We start from the raw sequence: 16,730 nt of genomic DNA, 5'->3' as shown, positions 1-16,730 counted from the left end.
GAACTGCCATGATGTTGTTTATTGTGCAGAAAACAAAAGTTCTCGGAATGACCTGAAAATCCACGGAGATAAGTTTTGTAAAATATAAAAAATACTAGCGAAAGAATCAAGGCCAGGGGGCCCACACCCTGTCCACGAGGGTGGGGGGCGCGCCCTCCCCTGGGTGCGCCCCCTGTCTCGTGGGCCCCCTAACGCTCCACCGACCTCAACTCCAACTCCATATATTCCGTTTCGCGGAGAAAAAAATCAGAGAGAAAGTATCACCGCGTTTTATGATACGGAGCCGCCGCCAAGCCCTAATCTCTCTCGGGAGGGCTGATCTGGAGTCCGTTCGAGGCTCCGGAGCGGGGGATTCGTCGCCGTCGTCATCATCAACCATCCTCCATCAACAATTTCATGATGCTCACCCCCGTGCGTGAGTAATTCCATCGTAGGCTTGCTGGACGATGATGGGTTGGATGAGATTTACCATGTAATCAAGTTAGTTTTGTTAGGGTTTGATCCCTAGTATCCACTATGTTCTCAGATTGATGTTGCTATGACTTTGCTATGCTTAATGCTTGTCACTAGGGCCCGAGTGCCATGATTTCAGATCTGAACCTATTATGTTTTCATGAATATATGTGTGTTCTTGATCCTATCTCGCAAGTCTATAGTCACCTATTATGTGTTATGATCCACAACCCCGAAGTGACAATAATCAGGATACTTCTCGGTGATGACCATAGTTTGACGAGTTCATGTATTCACTATGTGCTAATGCTTTGTTCCGGTTCTCTATTAAAAGGAGGCCTTAATATCCCTTAGTTTCCACTAGGACCCCGCTGCCACGGGAGGGTAGGACAAAAGATGTCATGCAAGTTCTTTTCCATAAGCACGTATGACTATATTTGGAATACATGCCTACATTACATTGATGAATTGGAGCTAGTTCTGTGTCACCCTATGTTATAACTATTACATGAGGAATCACATCCGACATAATTATCCATCACTGATCCAATGCCTACGAGCTTTTCACATCTTGTGCTTCGCTTATTTACTTTTCCGTTGCTACTGTTACAGTTACTACAAAACTATTATCTTGTCTCTGGCCAAACAAGGAATCCAAATCAAAGTGCATAGATGTTTTTTGGGAAGTGCCCATTCTTTTCTTATAAGGTTCCCATAGTATTGCAGCTTTCCCAGCATGATCAGATATTTCAACTTGGTCATCATTTTGGAGTACAACAATGTGATTATGCCTGTAATTGATGGAAGCTTTAGTGTGAAAAAATTTGGTGTTTTCATCTCCAAATTTCACCCCCTTAATTTTTCCCCTTTGCTTCCAATAGATCTTTTGGTTCCTCAAAAGAATGAGCAGATGTTCTTTAAGAATAGCCCTGCAATTCCATTCATGAATGTCTAACTCTCTAAATTGCTCAAAGAAATCCCAAAGAAAGATGAGCTCATTTAGTTTTGCAATTTGAGATTTAAGACAAGATAGAGATTTGACCCACAACTTCAAAGCTCTCCTTAAGTTCTTAAACTTAGCATTCAAACTTTTGACAGCATCAAGATTGCCCACAGGGATATTCCAAGCAGCAGAAACCACTTGCTTAAAATTAGAGTGTTGCAACCAAATTTTTTCAAATCTAAACACTCTTGCTTTTGGAATAGAAGTACCAATTTTTATAACACAAGGCAGATGATCTGATATAGGCTTTGCAAGAGGGAGCACAATGGTGTTTGGAAAAGAGGTCATCCAGGAAGCAGATGTAAAAAACCAATCAAGCTTAACCAAAAGAGGGTCATTTTGCATGTTACTCCAGCTGAACTTTCTACCATGCAAAGGAAATTCAACTAAACCTTGGTTACTGATTGGCTCATTGAACATAAGCATGTCATTAACATCTCCACCAGGTCTGTTTCTATCTGAAGGTGCCCTCATAAGGTTAAAATCTCCCATGAGAATCCAGTCCACATCATCAGGCATGTGAATATTCAAAAACCAATTAATGAACTCAATTTTGTCCTGTGGGTCACATGGCCCATATATATTGGAAAGAATCCAAGACTGATTTGAGAGCAAACTGGTAAATTGAATTGAAAGTGAGAACCTGTTTTGGGCAATAACTTCTCCAGCAAACTGAGAACCATTCCAAGCCACAAGAAGACCCCCAGAAGCTCCAACATAGGGGAGGAAAGCAAATTTATTAATTCTATTAGGATAGAAGTTTTTAATGTAAGCTGTGTCAAAGGTCTCTCTCTGTTTCTTGAAGACACAAAATATTGCAGTCACTCTCATGTATTTTCTGCCTTAAGGCCAACCATTTGTCCTCAGAATTCATCCCTCTAATATTCCAGTTTCTGTTTGTATTATTCATTGATACAAATGTGGTTTTTGCACCAGTAATCAAGCACCAGCACTTGATCAACAAAAAATAAGAGAAGGTGGCACAAGACCCTGAGCCACATCACATCACATGACCAGTAGAGCATCCAATAACCATACATCACAGAAGTTCTATTAAGATAGTACATCACCAGGTAAACAAGTTTCATAAAGTACCAGCATCCAAGGCTTACACCATTCAGTGAGATATCCAAAATAGAAGATGAGGGTCCAAACACACTACCCCTCAACACACTACTCCAACTAAAGGGCAGCTATCATCATGGAGAGTTGGAGGTATTTTCTTCTCCTTTGGCCTAGGGCACCTTGTCCAAAACATCATCTTGCCTTCTCCTGGGCTTCTTAGCCAGCTTGTCCTCCAGCTCCCTCTCAGCAACCTTACGGAAAGAGGCAGGGAGATTTTTAACAACTGATTTTTGTATGATGGGAGGGACAGCATTGCAAGGTAGACAGTTATTATTTGAGCAGGAGTTTCTTTTTTAACCAGCATTATCCTTCTTAATTCTATCACTTCTCCTTACCTCTGTTTCAACCAGGGGAGTTTTTCCACTTCTTCTCTTCCTCGAATTGTCAGGGCCAAAAGGCTGCAGAAGAACCCGGGACTCCACATCTTGCATATTGGCAGCCACTCCAATATTCTCTTTGTCCTTGTCCTTGGCAAGATGTTCCTCAATTGCCTAACAAATAGGTGCATGTGAGGTAGGACACTTATCAGGTATGTGAAACAGAATAGCTTGATCCATGTTCTCCACTGCAGAGGTTCCCACATTCCAGACTTTAGCATATTGACAGTCCAATCAAACTTATCAGGGGACAGTATGTCACATCCCTAGCTTCTCGTATTGCACTAGGCTAGCTTCATGTGTGCATCATGTTTGAATTTTGCAGAAAATTGAAATGGGGATTGCCTAAACCCTAGCATTAAAGGAATTCACTAGGTTCAACCAAAATATTTCCAGTAAATCCAAATGGCTTTTAAAAATGTTCATCATTTCTGGAAAATGCTGGAAACAATAACCAGAGGTGTTGCACATTTTTCCATGACATATTTGGGCTCTGGATTAAATCATACTCTATTTGCATTTGGGCATTTAAATGCTATTAAATATTTTAAATGCTCAAATAGTCATAAACTAAAATGTTTACTGTAGGATATATTCCCAACAGTGATCATGAGTAGTTTCATGAGTTTAGGAAGTGTCTAAATATTTTTAATAAATCCCTAAAGACTACAGAATATTAGAAAACAGAAACAAATAAAAAAAGGAGAGAAAGGATACCTAACTGGCCTCACCTGTCGCAGCCCAGCTGGCCAGCCCACCTGGCCGGCCCAGCCCAGCGCCATGCCAGTCATCCCCCACCTCCGCCAGTAGGCAGAGGAGGGACACCGCGATGCCGCCGCGCGCGCCATAGCGTCTCCTGCTTGCCGCCCGCGCCTCTGGAGGATCTGGACGACGCCTACGTCGCCCGCTCGACCGCCCCGATACCTCATTCCCCCCTGGTTCTCTCTCTCGCCCTCTCCTCGCCATGGCCGAAGCAGCCGTCGCCGTCCCACCGACGTAGTCGCGCCCACCGTGCTCCCCTTGCCTCTCCGACGCGCCCCCAAGCTCCGCCTCATCGCCATCGCCATCTCCGTCGACGCACGCGACGCCCAACGCCCCAAGCGACGACCCGAGCTCTTATTAAATATTTTAAATGCTCAAATAGTCATAAACTAAAATGTTTACTATAGGATATATTCCCAACAGTGATCATGAGTAGTTTCATGAGTTTAGGAAGTGTCTAAATATTTTAATAAAGCCCTAAAGACTACAGAATATTAGAAAACAGAAACAAATAAAAAAAAGGAGAGAAAGGATACCTACCTGGCCTCACCTGTCGCAGCCCAGCTGGCCAGCCCACCTGGCCGGCCCAGCCCAGCGCCGTGCCAGTCATCCCCCACCTCCGCCAGTAGGCAGAGGAGGGACACCGCGACGCCGCCGCGCGCGCCACGGCGTCTCCTGCTTGCCGCCCGCGCCTCTGGAGGATCTGGACGACGCCCACGTCGCCCGCTCGACCGCCCTGATACCTCATCCCCCCTGGTTCTCTCTCTCGCCCTCTCCTCGCCATGGCCGAAGAAGCCGTCGCCGTCCCTCCGACGTAGTCGCGCCCACCGTGCTCCCCTTGCCTCTCCGACGCGCCCCAAGCTCCGCCTCATCGCCATCGCCATCTCCGTCGACGCACGCGACGCCGAACGCCCCAAGCGACGACCCGAGCTCTTCTCCAACCTCCGGCCGCCGGAGATCGCCTCCGCCGCACCACCCGCTCCAGACCGTCTCCGAGCTCGCCGACCTGCTCGTCCGACTCGCCGTGAGCCACTGACCCGAACCCCCCCTCCTCTGCGCTCCATTTGCACGCTGTAGCCGTCGCTCCGCCGGAGACCGAACCCCGCCGTCGCCCGCGCTCGTCGCCGGTGCTGCTCCGGTGACCATTTGGCCCCAGGCATGCGTCCATCATACTCACCGCACGATGTAGACACCGTAGGTGCTAAACGCACATCGCCACGGCCACCGCAACCACGTCCCCGCTCTCCGCCGACTCCGGCCGCCGCAAAGCTCATCGCCGGTGCCACTCCGGCCACTCCCCGGCCGCGCCACCCCCACGGTTGGATGCGGACGAGCGTCCGCATCCCGTAGCTGTGCTCCGCGCGCCAAACGGCGCCCCGTAGGGCAAACCCGTGGTTCGCCGCCGTGTCTGGCCTCGCCGGCGTCGAGTCGCCGGCAGGTTTGACCGAGTTGACCAGGGTTTGACCCCCCTGGGTCATTAACATGTGAGCCCGAGGCCCTGCTAATTTAGTTTAGATGCTAATTAAATTTTAGCTAACCCACTGACTCGCTGACTGTGGGCCCCAGCCCTTCTAATTACTTTAGTTAGGATTTAACGAAACCCTGGTTAGCACTGAGTCAATGACAGGTGGGCCACACCTGTCAGGTTTGACCTGGACGGTCCTGTTGACCAGCTGACGCCAGCATGACTTAATGCTGACGCATTAATTTAATTACTGGAATTATTTTTATACAGGAAATTCCAGAAAATACCCTAAACTTCTAAAAATCATAGAAAATAATCTATAGCTCAGAATGAAAAGATTTATATATGAAAAATGATCAGAAAAATCCAATCTATCCATCTGTACTAGTTTCATGCATGTTAGAGCAACCTAAACATGCTGTTTAGATGAAACAAGATAATGCACTTATATGACTCTATAAAATGGGTTTGCATTTGAATCTTTGGTTCAAATGGACTCATCTCAATCTGTTCTAGCTTGCATTAGCCCAAAACACATTCATATTGCCATGCCATGATCATGCATCATATTGTGCATTGCATTGATTGTATTTCTTCTCTGTTGCCGGTATTTGTCCCCTCTCGGTAGACGATGTTCCGGCGTTGTGATCGTTGACACTAATGAAGACTCAATGCTATCTTCAGAAGTGCCAGGCAAGCAAAACCCCTTGTTCATCCCGATACAATCCCACTCTCTCGCTCCTGCTCTCTTTTACTGCATTAGGACAACAACGATTCATCTGTTACTTGCTGCGGTAGCTGAACCCCTTTATCCTCTGCATGACCTGTCATTGCCACAGTAAATAGATGAAACCCACTAGCATGAGTAGGAGTTGTCTGAGCCCTGATGTGCCTACTCATTCATGCTTGTTTGTCATGCCTGCTATTGCTTAGAGTTGTGTCAGGTCTGATTCATCGGGGATGGATTGGAATGTGGTGAACATGTCCTACTGTTGAGAGCTAAGTGTGTGAACACGATTTGGTAAAGGTAGCGGTGAGAGGCCATGTAGGAGTACATGGTGGGTTGTCTCATTGCAGCCGGTCTCAGGAACTGAGTTCTGTGTTTGTGATCCATGAACAATTACTACCACACATTGGAATGCTTAAGTGCCCCTCTCGACTTATTAATCAACTTGATCTCTGTCCAGGAGTTGCAACTAGTTTCTGGTGTTTGTAGGTAGTGTTAGTACTCTACCAAGTGGCACCCGGTACAGGTGGGCTTGGGACAGACTAGGCACCATGGCACGGTGTACCAAGCGTAGATCCATCCGTCGAGGTGGGCTTGGGAACCCTGCACACATCGTTTGGGGCCGTGAGCGACACCCCGGCCGGATCTCCTTGCGGACGGAACCCGAATAGGCGATAAACCTGGACGAGAGACTTGTGTGGTTAGTCAGGTCGTGGCCGACTCCCTCGCCAGGCTTCCGCTTGAAGGTTGCCGAGGTACACGACGTGTACATGGTGGTAAGTGGCGAGAGCGTGTGTGACGAAGTACATCCCTGCAGGGTTAATATGATCTATTCGAATAGCCGTGTCCGCGGTAAAGGACTTCTGGGTCGCCTGTACAGTTCATAGACAAGTGAAAGTGGATACTCTAAAATGCGCAAGATAAGCGTGAGTGCTATGGATGGCGTTCTCGTAGGGAGACGGGAGCGGATCCATAGTGGTGTATTGATATGGTGAATATGTGGACTCGTGTGCGCCACCTCAAAAGAGTTACTTGCAGTCGTAGTTCAGGATAGCCACCGAGTCAAAGCTGGCTTGCTGCAGTTAAACTCCACCACCCCCTTTGTTGATACCGATGCATATGTAGATAGTCCTGATGTAAGTCTTGCTGGGTACATTTGTACTCACGTTTGCTTATTTTATGTTTTGCAGAGAGACGTCAGTCTCGCTAGTAGTTCCGTGTGGACTTCGACGTTTAGCTTGATACCTCAGCTACGATCTTGTGCCCTCGGCAGGATCTGGTAGATAGTCAGGCTTCTCAGCCTTTTTCATTTGTAGATGTCTGTACTCAGACATGTTAAGCTTCCGCATGTGCTTTGGCTTGTATGCTCTGAATGTTGGGTCATGAGACCCATGTTTGTAATATCTCGCTCTTCGGAGCCTAATGAATAAATACTCTGAGTCGTAGAGTCTTGTTGTGATGCCATGTTGTATTTGCACATATCGAGCATATTGTGTGTATGATTGAAATGCTTGGTATGTGTGGGATCCGACAACCTAGTTGTTTATCCTTGGTAGCCTCTCTTATGGGGAAATGTAGTCTTGTGCTTCCATGAGCCATAGTAGTCCGCTACAGCCCGGTTCACCGGAGTCCTGCTAGCCCAGCACTACTGCTCCGGAACACTTGACTGGCCGGCATGTGATTCACTTCATTCCTGTGTCTGTCCCTTCGGGGAAATGTCACGCGGTGACATCCGGAGTCCTGCCTAGCCTGCTACAGCCCGGTTCACCGGAGTCCTGTTAGCCCAGTGCTACAGCCCGGATTCGCACGCTGCTGACCGACATGCTCGATGTTGATTCATGTATGCCTGTCCCCGTAAGTTAGTGCCACTTTGGGTTCACGAGTAGTCATGTCGGCCCGGGTTCTCTGTCATATGGATGCTAGCGACACTATCATATACGTGAGCTAAAAGACGCAAACGGTCCCGGGCCATGGTAAGGCGACACCCGTGGGAATACCGTGCGTGAGGCCACAAAGTGATATGAGGTGTTACCGGCTAGATCGATGTGACTTGGAATCGGGGTCCTGACACAGTAGAAGGTGGACAATAAAATTAAACCAACTTATAGGAATGTTGGTAGAGAAAGAGCTCTTGTTTTCCAATGATTGCTCTTGAAAGTGTTTTTTCCACAGCAGCAGGCCTTCTTCAGAAACATCATGGTCATTGTTAGCAGTTGCAGCCATCTGAATGCATTTCAAACCAAGAATAGAAGGTGCCATGCTGCAATGCTCATTAATTTGATTAACCCAATTACCTTTAAGCCCAGACTGAAGATCCCCCAAGTTTTCAACTGGCTATAGGCTTCCTCTAGAAGTATTGATGTGGCTAGAACTGCAATGAATGGCCTCACTTGAAGATCCACCAACATGAGTGGAAGTAATTTGCTCAGTAATTGCCACAGGATCTCCCAAAGGCAAAGCTGGGACCAAGCCAGACCCCAAGGAAGCTCCCAATTGTGGTACCGGAGAGAGAGAGAGACCATATTTTGAGCTTCAGAAACAATAGGAGTGTCAGCTGCCTCATGAATCCTAGTAGGAGGACTGACTGCAACATGCTGCAGTTGGTTTGCAGCATCTTGATCATGTAGATCCACATCAATCATTGCAGCATCGAGGTTCTGCCCTTACAGCAAATGAGGCTCCTCATCATCAGATTGATAAGCCTGGATAATGTTCTGTAGGCCATTGGCAACAACAATGGTAGGAGGAGGTAAAACAGCATGCTCTGCAGCCCTAGGGTGAAAGTTCTCCACTGCTATAGGTGGCAAAAAGAGATTTGTATTATCTCCTTTAGAAAAAGACATGTCTGAAGATAAGCTACTGTTACTAAGTGCAGGAAGCAGTTCTTCCCCATCTGCCCTGGCCATTTCTTCTTGCTGAACTGCATCCAGAATATCTTCAAGTACTGCATTCTGGTTATCCTGCTGGTGTACATTCCAATTATCCCAATTCTCCTCATTCTGAACATCCATAGGATTGTTGTTGAGAGCAGCATTATGGAAGCCATCTCTAGGCACAACATTCTCAGGCAATGGGTGTGGGTCCACATTGTCAGGAGGAATAGTATCCTCATCTGCCGTGCCCCCACCAAGAAACTCGCTTGCCAGAACTTCAATGGATGAAGACCAGCCATCTTCCTCAAACTCATCCCCTTCAGACCATCTCATGCTTTTGGGAATGATATCCAGATTCATAACTCGAGCTTTGACCACAATACGCCCCATGTGATCATCTTCCTTGTCCGAAGAGATCATACGACCAAACTTACTGACAGCACAGGCTAAATCTTCAGTGTTGCGAAAATTAAAAAGAACTCCCATCAGAAGTAACCAAACAGTCCTATTGCAATGGACCCACCTGTGGTTTCTGCCCTCATCATGCTTCACAAATGAAATGAACACATCAATTCATGCGGGCTATCTAGAACCAACTTATCCCTGTCTCGAACCCTCATAAGACGCACATAAGCCTCTCCAAACGGGCATCGCTGAATGTCCCTCAACCCCAACTGCCTATGCTCAACAATAAACTCTTCAAGAACATCTCTTACATTGGGAAATGGAGCATCAGCGGGGAGGGGATGGATGGTCGCAATCGCCCAATCTTCATGGCGACGAGGATGATGCGGAAGCACCACCCGAGCCACCCCATTACGGCCCTCGACCTGCTGAATATTGAAGCCATGGGGCACAAGGGGCGCGGGTCAATCGGAATGTTGGCCATCGGAGCCTCCGCACGAGCGCTCACCGTCAATGACAAGCTCAGGGTAACGGGAGCAGAGTTTGTGTACTGTGGAGAAACAGAGGAGCAGTGCGTAGAAGTTGAGGAGGCAAGTGCAAACGAGGCTGGAAATTAGGGAAAGATCCCAAACAGAGCTCGCTAAAAGAGGAAACGGCCGAGGGGTCACGGGCCGGGCCAGTAGACTTAAACCAGTCCTAGACCGCCTCCATGTCCCAGTCCTCGTTAGGTGGGCTGGGGAAAGTTGCAAACCGAAGGAATGGAAAAGGCCCAGGTAACCATTTCTCGTGACACTCCCTGGCAAAGTGGCCCATCTTGCCACACGCATAGCACTGAAGCGAGTCATTTGAATAACCCTGATTCCCGCCCTGTGAAACCGCATCGTGAACCTCTCCCGAGGTATTAAGATTGAGCATTAAGGGCTCATTATTGTCCAAGGCCACATTATTTCTAGAGCTTGGAATATTCGCAAGGTGAGAAAAAACCGATGGCCGGAGTTGATCGCCAGAAACATTGCCGGCGGCAGTTCGTGGGCGCGGACCACTAGTGACCAAAGTCCAAGAAGCATCCTCTTCATGATAAAATAGCTGCTCTTCACGCATCCAGTTGGGGCCTCCAAAACCCTAAAGATTGAAAACTAACTCAAAATCCTTTTCAACCACACGGCCATGATTATAGATCTCAAAACCCACTGCTTTTGAAGCAACAGAAAACTTGAAAGTTCTGTCCTTGAGATGATGCACACGAAACCCTTGAGGATAACCACCAAAACAAGATTGAAGAGTGATACTAACCGTGTGACAATCCAACCAAAATCGAGCACGACAGAAGGAAACCACCAAAGTGAACTCTCGATGACGAAAGGCAGGTAAAAACACCACTGGATGACCAAACTTTTGCCTCATCAAACGTTAAAAATCTTTACCTCGAGCAAAGTTGATAGATGGAGGATCCATGGCCATCTCCCTTGCCCCTACTCCCCCCGCAAAGAAACAAAAAAAGGTTGGTGTCTGCCACCCTCGGAGTGACAAGTGGCAGAGAGGTAGTGGCCACCGGCGCCGGAGTGGCAACCGGTGGGGGGAGAGGTGGCCGCCGGGGCCGGAGTGGCCACCGGCAGTGGGCGCCAAGGAGGAGCCTAGGAGAGGTTTGGTGCCACTAGAGTGTACCTTATTTGTTTTAGCCATGGAGCATTGGATGCTTGCCAGATAATATGGACTCGAAAGGATCTGGTCGGATTTGACATAGTCGGATCCGAGTCGGGATAAGGTCCGAGTCGGACAGACCCAACTATGAGACGCTGCGATAGGTCATTTGTGAGTCTCTAGTACAACATACGTTCTATGTCCTAAGACCTGAGCTGGCGCATGTACTCAGGATGGTGATAGACTTGCTTTGGGCCGACCAAACGTTACTCCGTGACTCGGTAGTTACAAAGGTAGGTTTCGGGCTTGTCCAGACCCATGCTGCGAGACATGGCCGAGCAAGATGGGATTTTGCCCTCTGATCAGGAGAGATATACTCTGGCCCCCCTCGTGTGATCCGACCAAGATAAGTATGGCCATGTGACAAGGATTATGAGATAATCCGGTTTGTGGTCTGTATCACTGTAACGAGAAAGAGGTTGGGCTAGCACAAGGATGACAGACTCACCTTGAGCCCAACAACATATATCGTGTGGCAAAGGGAACAAAAGTGTGACATGTTGTACAGGTTCGCCATCCGGCTTCATTGTTTACTTGGTGGTTGGCACACCTTGCTAGAGACCGCTACCAACTTAGTAGGTCAGAGGTGATCCGACCTGCGACCAAGCTGACTTGAACCTAAGGGGTCGCACACTTAAGGGAAGGAACCCGTAAGGTCAGATCCGACTCCACGAGTGAGGTGTGATCCTACTCAGGCTCAGATCCAGGCCAAACAGAATTTGGTCTTTAAGATCCGCGCGAGGCCCAAGTGTTGAGCCCATGATGGATGCCTATATATAAGTGGAGGTGCAACACACTCATTTGGTTGATCGCTTCGGGGCCGTCACCAGGGCTTTACATGTGTTGCAAGTAGCCACCTCCACTCGCCGCCGACTATGTGATCGGACCTAGCAGTCCGCCGCAAGATGTTCCTCCTGCACGTGCGGATACCGCTAGAGGTGGTGCACTTGCGCCGCTCCGACGAACCTATACGTGGGATCCGACGACCAGCTGTCCAAGGGAGATTGGACAAGGATGAGACGACTCTGGATGCGTTGCCTCAACTCTACTTCTGCTGCACAGAGCTACGCGTCTAGTGGTAATTGTCGGTGCAACAAACCCTAGTGTATGTTGCCCGGACTATACACAAGCTCAAGGGCAAGGTAGCGGTATCCAAGACAAGGCCAGGTAGAAGAGATAGCTCTTTGAGAAATCAAAGGGCGGATCAAGAAGACCAAGACAAGCCGAAGAAGCAAGATATCACTAAGGAAAAACCTCCCTTGCCGGGCAGACGAGTCTAGTTAGGTAGAGGCCACCCCAAGGACAAGTCATAAGACCTCCCCGGCAAGGGTTGCCGGGACGCTGGCGGCCCACCATCCCGCCAAGGCTCCACTGCTCCACCTCACAGCGACGCAAGTCACTTATCGGTGCGGTGTCGATCCCCCAAGTGATTAAGTGGCTGTCATTTGGCACGTGGCAGCCATTTCTGAGGAAGATCACCCCCTAAACGAGACCCGTCCACGGGCGTGTCACGCAGGCAGACGAGGAGGTGGCTGAATGGCATGGCAAGGCTTACCGGGCTACATCCATGACGTGACACTAAGCGGTGCATTTAATGCGCCTTGTCCTGTCTGCAGAGTTAGGTATGATAGCATTGTGGCTATCTAATCACTGGATAATAACTATTTTGCCATTGTGGTAACCCCTTTACCTATAAAAGGAGGGCCGTGGCAACCTTAGAAAGGATTCAGACCTTCGTACACATACACGCGTAGCTGCTCTTGTCCCGAGGCAACCTTGCCGGGCTTGGGCACTGCGTCTCCACCACGGTACTCTCATCAATCCACCAAAGCAAGAGTAGGGTCTTACGCCTCGCGGTGGCCCGAACCTGGGTAAAAACTGCCTGAGTCATCATCGCCGTGCTTCTCCATGGCCTCCTCTCTTTGTGCAACGTGCCCTTCCCCCTTGCCGAACCACATGGGACCGATGACCCCATAGGTGATCGTGTTGAACCATGACATCTTTGGCGCGCCAGGTAGGGGGAAGCGTTTGTGCGAACCCGAGGTCGAAAGCAGCGCGTCGGTCTTCATCACCATATGCTTCATCAATGGCTTCATTGTCCATGGTGCCCAAGGAAAAGTCTGGCGCAACAACCCACCCTTCCACCTCGAGGGCCCCCTCACATGCAACCGCTGATCCCGTGGGAGCTGCGGTGGCGTCGGGGGACGCAGATGCCGCGGGGAACGTGACCGGCGCGGGCGGCGCTGTCACCTGCACCTGAGGTGGGAGCAGGAGGCGTTGGAGGAGGACAACATCGGCAACGCCCCGGCGACCACGCTCTACAAGGCACGGGTGGGGAGAATGTTCAACACCCTCCCCTCCACCTCGCTGAGGAGCATGGCCGCGATGATGGTGCCTGTTCTGGCGCGAACCGCAACCCCCAGCTGTCCTTGCCACGGGCACAACTACGGGGCTCACGCCTTCCCCAAGTCAGGGTCATCAAGACGAAGCACCGAATGGAGGCGTCAACCCCCAGACGCAACCTCCTTGTCCTCATGCCGCCGTGGCAACTGGCTCACGACGGCAAGAACACGGTGTCGTCACTACCGGTACCATCTGGAGTCAGGCGACATCTCGATCTGCATCGTCATCCATGCCAAGCAGAACTTCGGAAGCCATGGCCCAAGCTTAGCTCCTGTTGAGATTCCCGCCAACGACCAATCAAATGGATGAATGGAGAGCTACCATTCAGAGTTTGATTGGTTTCGCTGAGGCGGGAGGATCGCAGCGGGCAGATCCGCCACAGCGCATGCACGTGGCGACGACGACCCGAGCCGCTGACTGTACGGGAGGGGCCACTCCAACAGTGCAGTCCCCTCCACGGCAGCCAGCGTAGAGGCTGCAGCCAGGGCCACGCAACCAAGAACCCGACAAGGTGTCGATGGCTTCATTTGATCCTCGGGCCCGTTGAGATCAATGAAAGGTCCTAGAAGACAGGCGGAGGGAAGATGCGCGCGTCACCATCGAACGATGCCGCAAAACCCACCGCCAGTCTGACGGACGCAATGGCCTCGACGTCGACGAGCCCGCACCCGGTGAAGGAGGATACTTACCTTTCAAGGTCGGGTGTCCTACCTTCACCTACGAACTGCGGCAAGTCTGTTGGCCATCTACCCGTGTGTTCAAGCCAGAGACACCGGAGAAGTATGATGGAAGACTGAACCCGACAGAGTTCTTGAGCATCTACACCATCGTTGTTCAAGCCGCCGGGGAAGGGATGAAAATGTATTGGCCAACTACTTCCCTTTGGCACTTATGCCGAACGTGAGGTCATGGTTGATGCACTTGCCGGAGAACTCCATTTCAACATGGCCTGATCTGTGCAACAAGTTTGTTGGCGCCTTTATGGGCGGCCATCAAGAACCAGGGCGGCCCAGCGATTTGCAGCTCCTTCCACAAAAGGAAGGAGAGAGTTTGCGGAAGTACATGCAGAGGTTCAGCCTAGTGCACAGGAATATTCCAGACATCCACCTGGCAGCTGTGATTGCCGCGTTCCAGTCCAATGTACGCAACCGCAAGATATGTTCCAAGATGAATGTCCGGTTGCCCAAGACTGTGAATGAGCTATACACCTCACCAGATAAGTGTGCTCAAATAGAGGAGGGGAGGCGACTCCCGGGAGAGGAGGATGGCATCGATGTTGATTCAGAAGAAGACGACGATGCTGCCAGCTAGAAGAAGAAGAACAAGAAGCACAATAAGAAGCGTAAGGAGAAAGCAGTGCTGGCTGTCGAAGGATCAAACACTCCTAGTACTGGCAAGAAGGCCAAGACCGAAGCCCCCGACAAGCAAGTTGCCGCGTGCACTGACAGGCAGGAAGCTGTGGCGTCCGAGAAGGCTGGGAAGGCTGACGGACCATACTGCAAGATCCATCGGACTAAGGGCCATGATCTCCAAGAGTGTCATCAAGTTGAGCAACTCGTCAAGAAGCAGAAAGCTGAGTACGAGAAGCGTGACAAGGAGAGAGACCAAGATGGCATTGGCGGGAAAGGCCGAGGCGGCCGGGAAGGCCGCCCCGGCAATGTCCCCCAACATCAAGGGAAACCTTCTAAAAGCCATGAGAAGAAGGGATATGGTGACGAAAGTGATGAAGGGGATGAAGAGGAAACTTAGGAGTTTTAGAAAGCCACTGACGCCTTGTGCATTGATGGGGGTGCATCCTTGCACTCCTCTCACCGCCAACTGAAACAATGGGCGCGTGAGGTGCTGTGGAGACAACAAAAACCGCTCAAGTGGTCTCGCATGCCCATCATTTTTGACAAAGAGGATCACCCCGACCGCACCACCGCGGTGGGGTGCTTGCCATTGTTGGTATCACCAACAATCCGCAACCTCAAGGTCTCAAAGATGTTGGTTGACGGCGGGGCCGAGTTGAATCTGATTTCCCCCCAAGGTAATCAGCAAGCTGCAAATAAGAGATAAAGAGCTCAAGGTTACCAGCACGTTTCAAGGAATCAACCCCGACAGGAGCCGCCCAAAGGGGAAGATCACGCTGCCGATGACATTTGGAGGAGAATTGAACTACCAAACTGAGAAGGTTGTGTTCGATGTAGTTGACCCTCCCATACAATGGAATCCTTGGTCGTCCAGCCCTGGCAAAATTCATGGCGGCATCCCACTATGCCTACAACACGTTGAAGATGCCAGGGCCGATGGGCGTCATTTCCATTCCGTCAGACAAGAAGGACGCAATCGTATGTGTGGATACGGTTTACCGGGATGCAGTCGCCGCTGAAGCCGCGGAAGCTTCCACTCCCGCCAAGGAAAGTAAGAAAGGGAGGAAAGTCAGCAAGGATACCGACAAGGGATCCGGGAAGCACACCTCTTCGGAGTGTGCTGCACCCTTCGATGATTTGTCGGAGAGTTCCACTAGCAAGAGATCTAAGGTTGCTGCACCCACTGTGAAGAGGGTCCCGGCAGGGCTGGTTGGCGCTGATGGTACATTCACTATCAGCTCCACCCTTGACGATAAATAGGAAAGCCCGCTCATTGCCTTCCTCCGGGCGAATGTCAATGTGTTTGCTTGGCAACCATCTAACATCCCCGGTGTTCCCAGGGAGCTAATCGAGCACCACCTCTTGCTGTCTGGCCTCATGCCCATCCCGTCAGGCAAAAGGTCATGAAACAAGCCTTGGAGCGGCAACAGTTCATTACCGATGAGATCAAGAAACTTGAAGCAACTGGTTTGGTCAGAGGAGTATTGCATCCGACATGGTTGGCGAACCTAGTGGTAGTGCGCAAGGCGAATGGGAAGTGGAGGCTGTGCATAGATTTCACAGACCTGAATAAAGCATGCCCGAATGACCCATTCCCCTTGCCGCGCATCCACCAGATTGTGGATTCCACCTCAGGTTGTGATCTGCTTTCATTTTTGGATGCTTACTCCGGGTACCACCAAATATTCATGTCCAAGGAGGACGAAGAGAAGACCGCGTTCATAACCCCATGTGGCACATACTGCTTTGTATGGATGCCCTTTGGGTTAAAGAGCGCTAGATCCAGTTTTGCAAGAGCAGTGAAAATTGGTTTTGAGTCCCAGTTGCACAAGAATATTGAGGCTTACATGGATGACATAGTAGTCAAGACCAAGGACAAATCAATTCTCATTCAAGACTTGGAAGAGACTTTTGCAAATTTGCACAAGATCAACTTGAAGCTAAACGCAGAGAAGTGTGTGTTTGGCGTTCCTTCCGGCAAGCTACTTGAATTCTTTGTGTCCCACTGGGGAATAGAGGCCAACCCCGACAAAATCAAGGCGATCGAGTAGATGCAAGCACCTAAGACAGTCAAAGATGTGAAG

The sequence above is a fragment of the Triticum aestivum genome, chromosome 1D (genome assembly GCF_018294505.1).
Source record: "Triticum aestivum cultivar Chinese Spring chromosome 1D, IWGSC CS RefSeq v2.1, whole genome shotgun sequence".
Classification (NCBI taxonomy): domain Eukaryota; kingdom Viridiplantae; phylum Streptophyta; class Magnoliopsida; order Poales; family Poaceae; genus Triticum; species Triticum aestivum.
Note: the sequence above shows the minus strand (reverse complement) of the source record.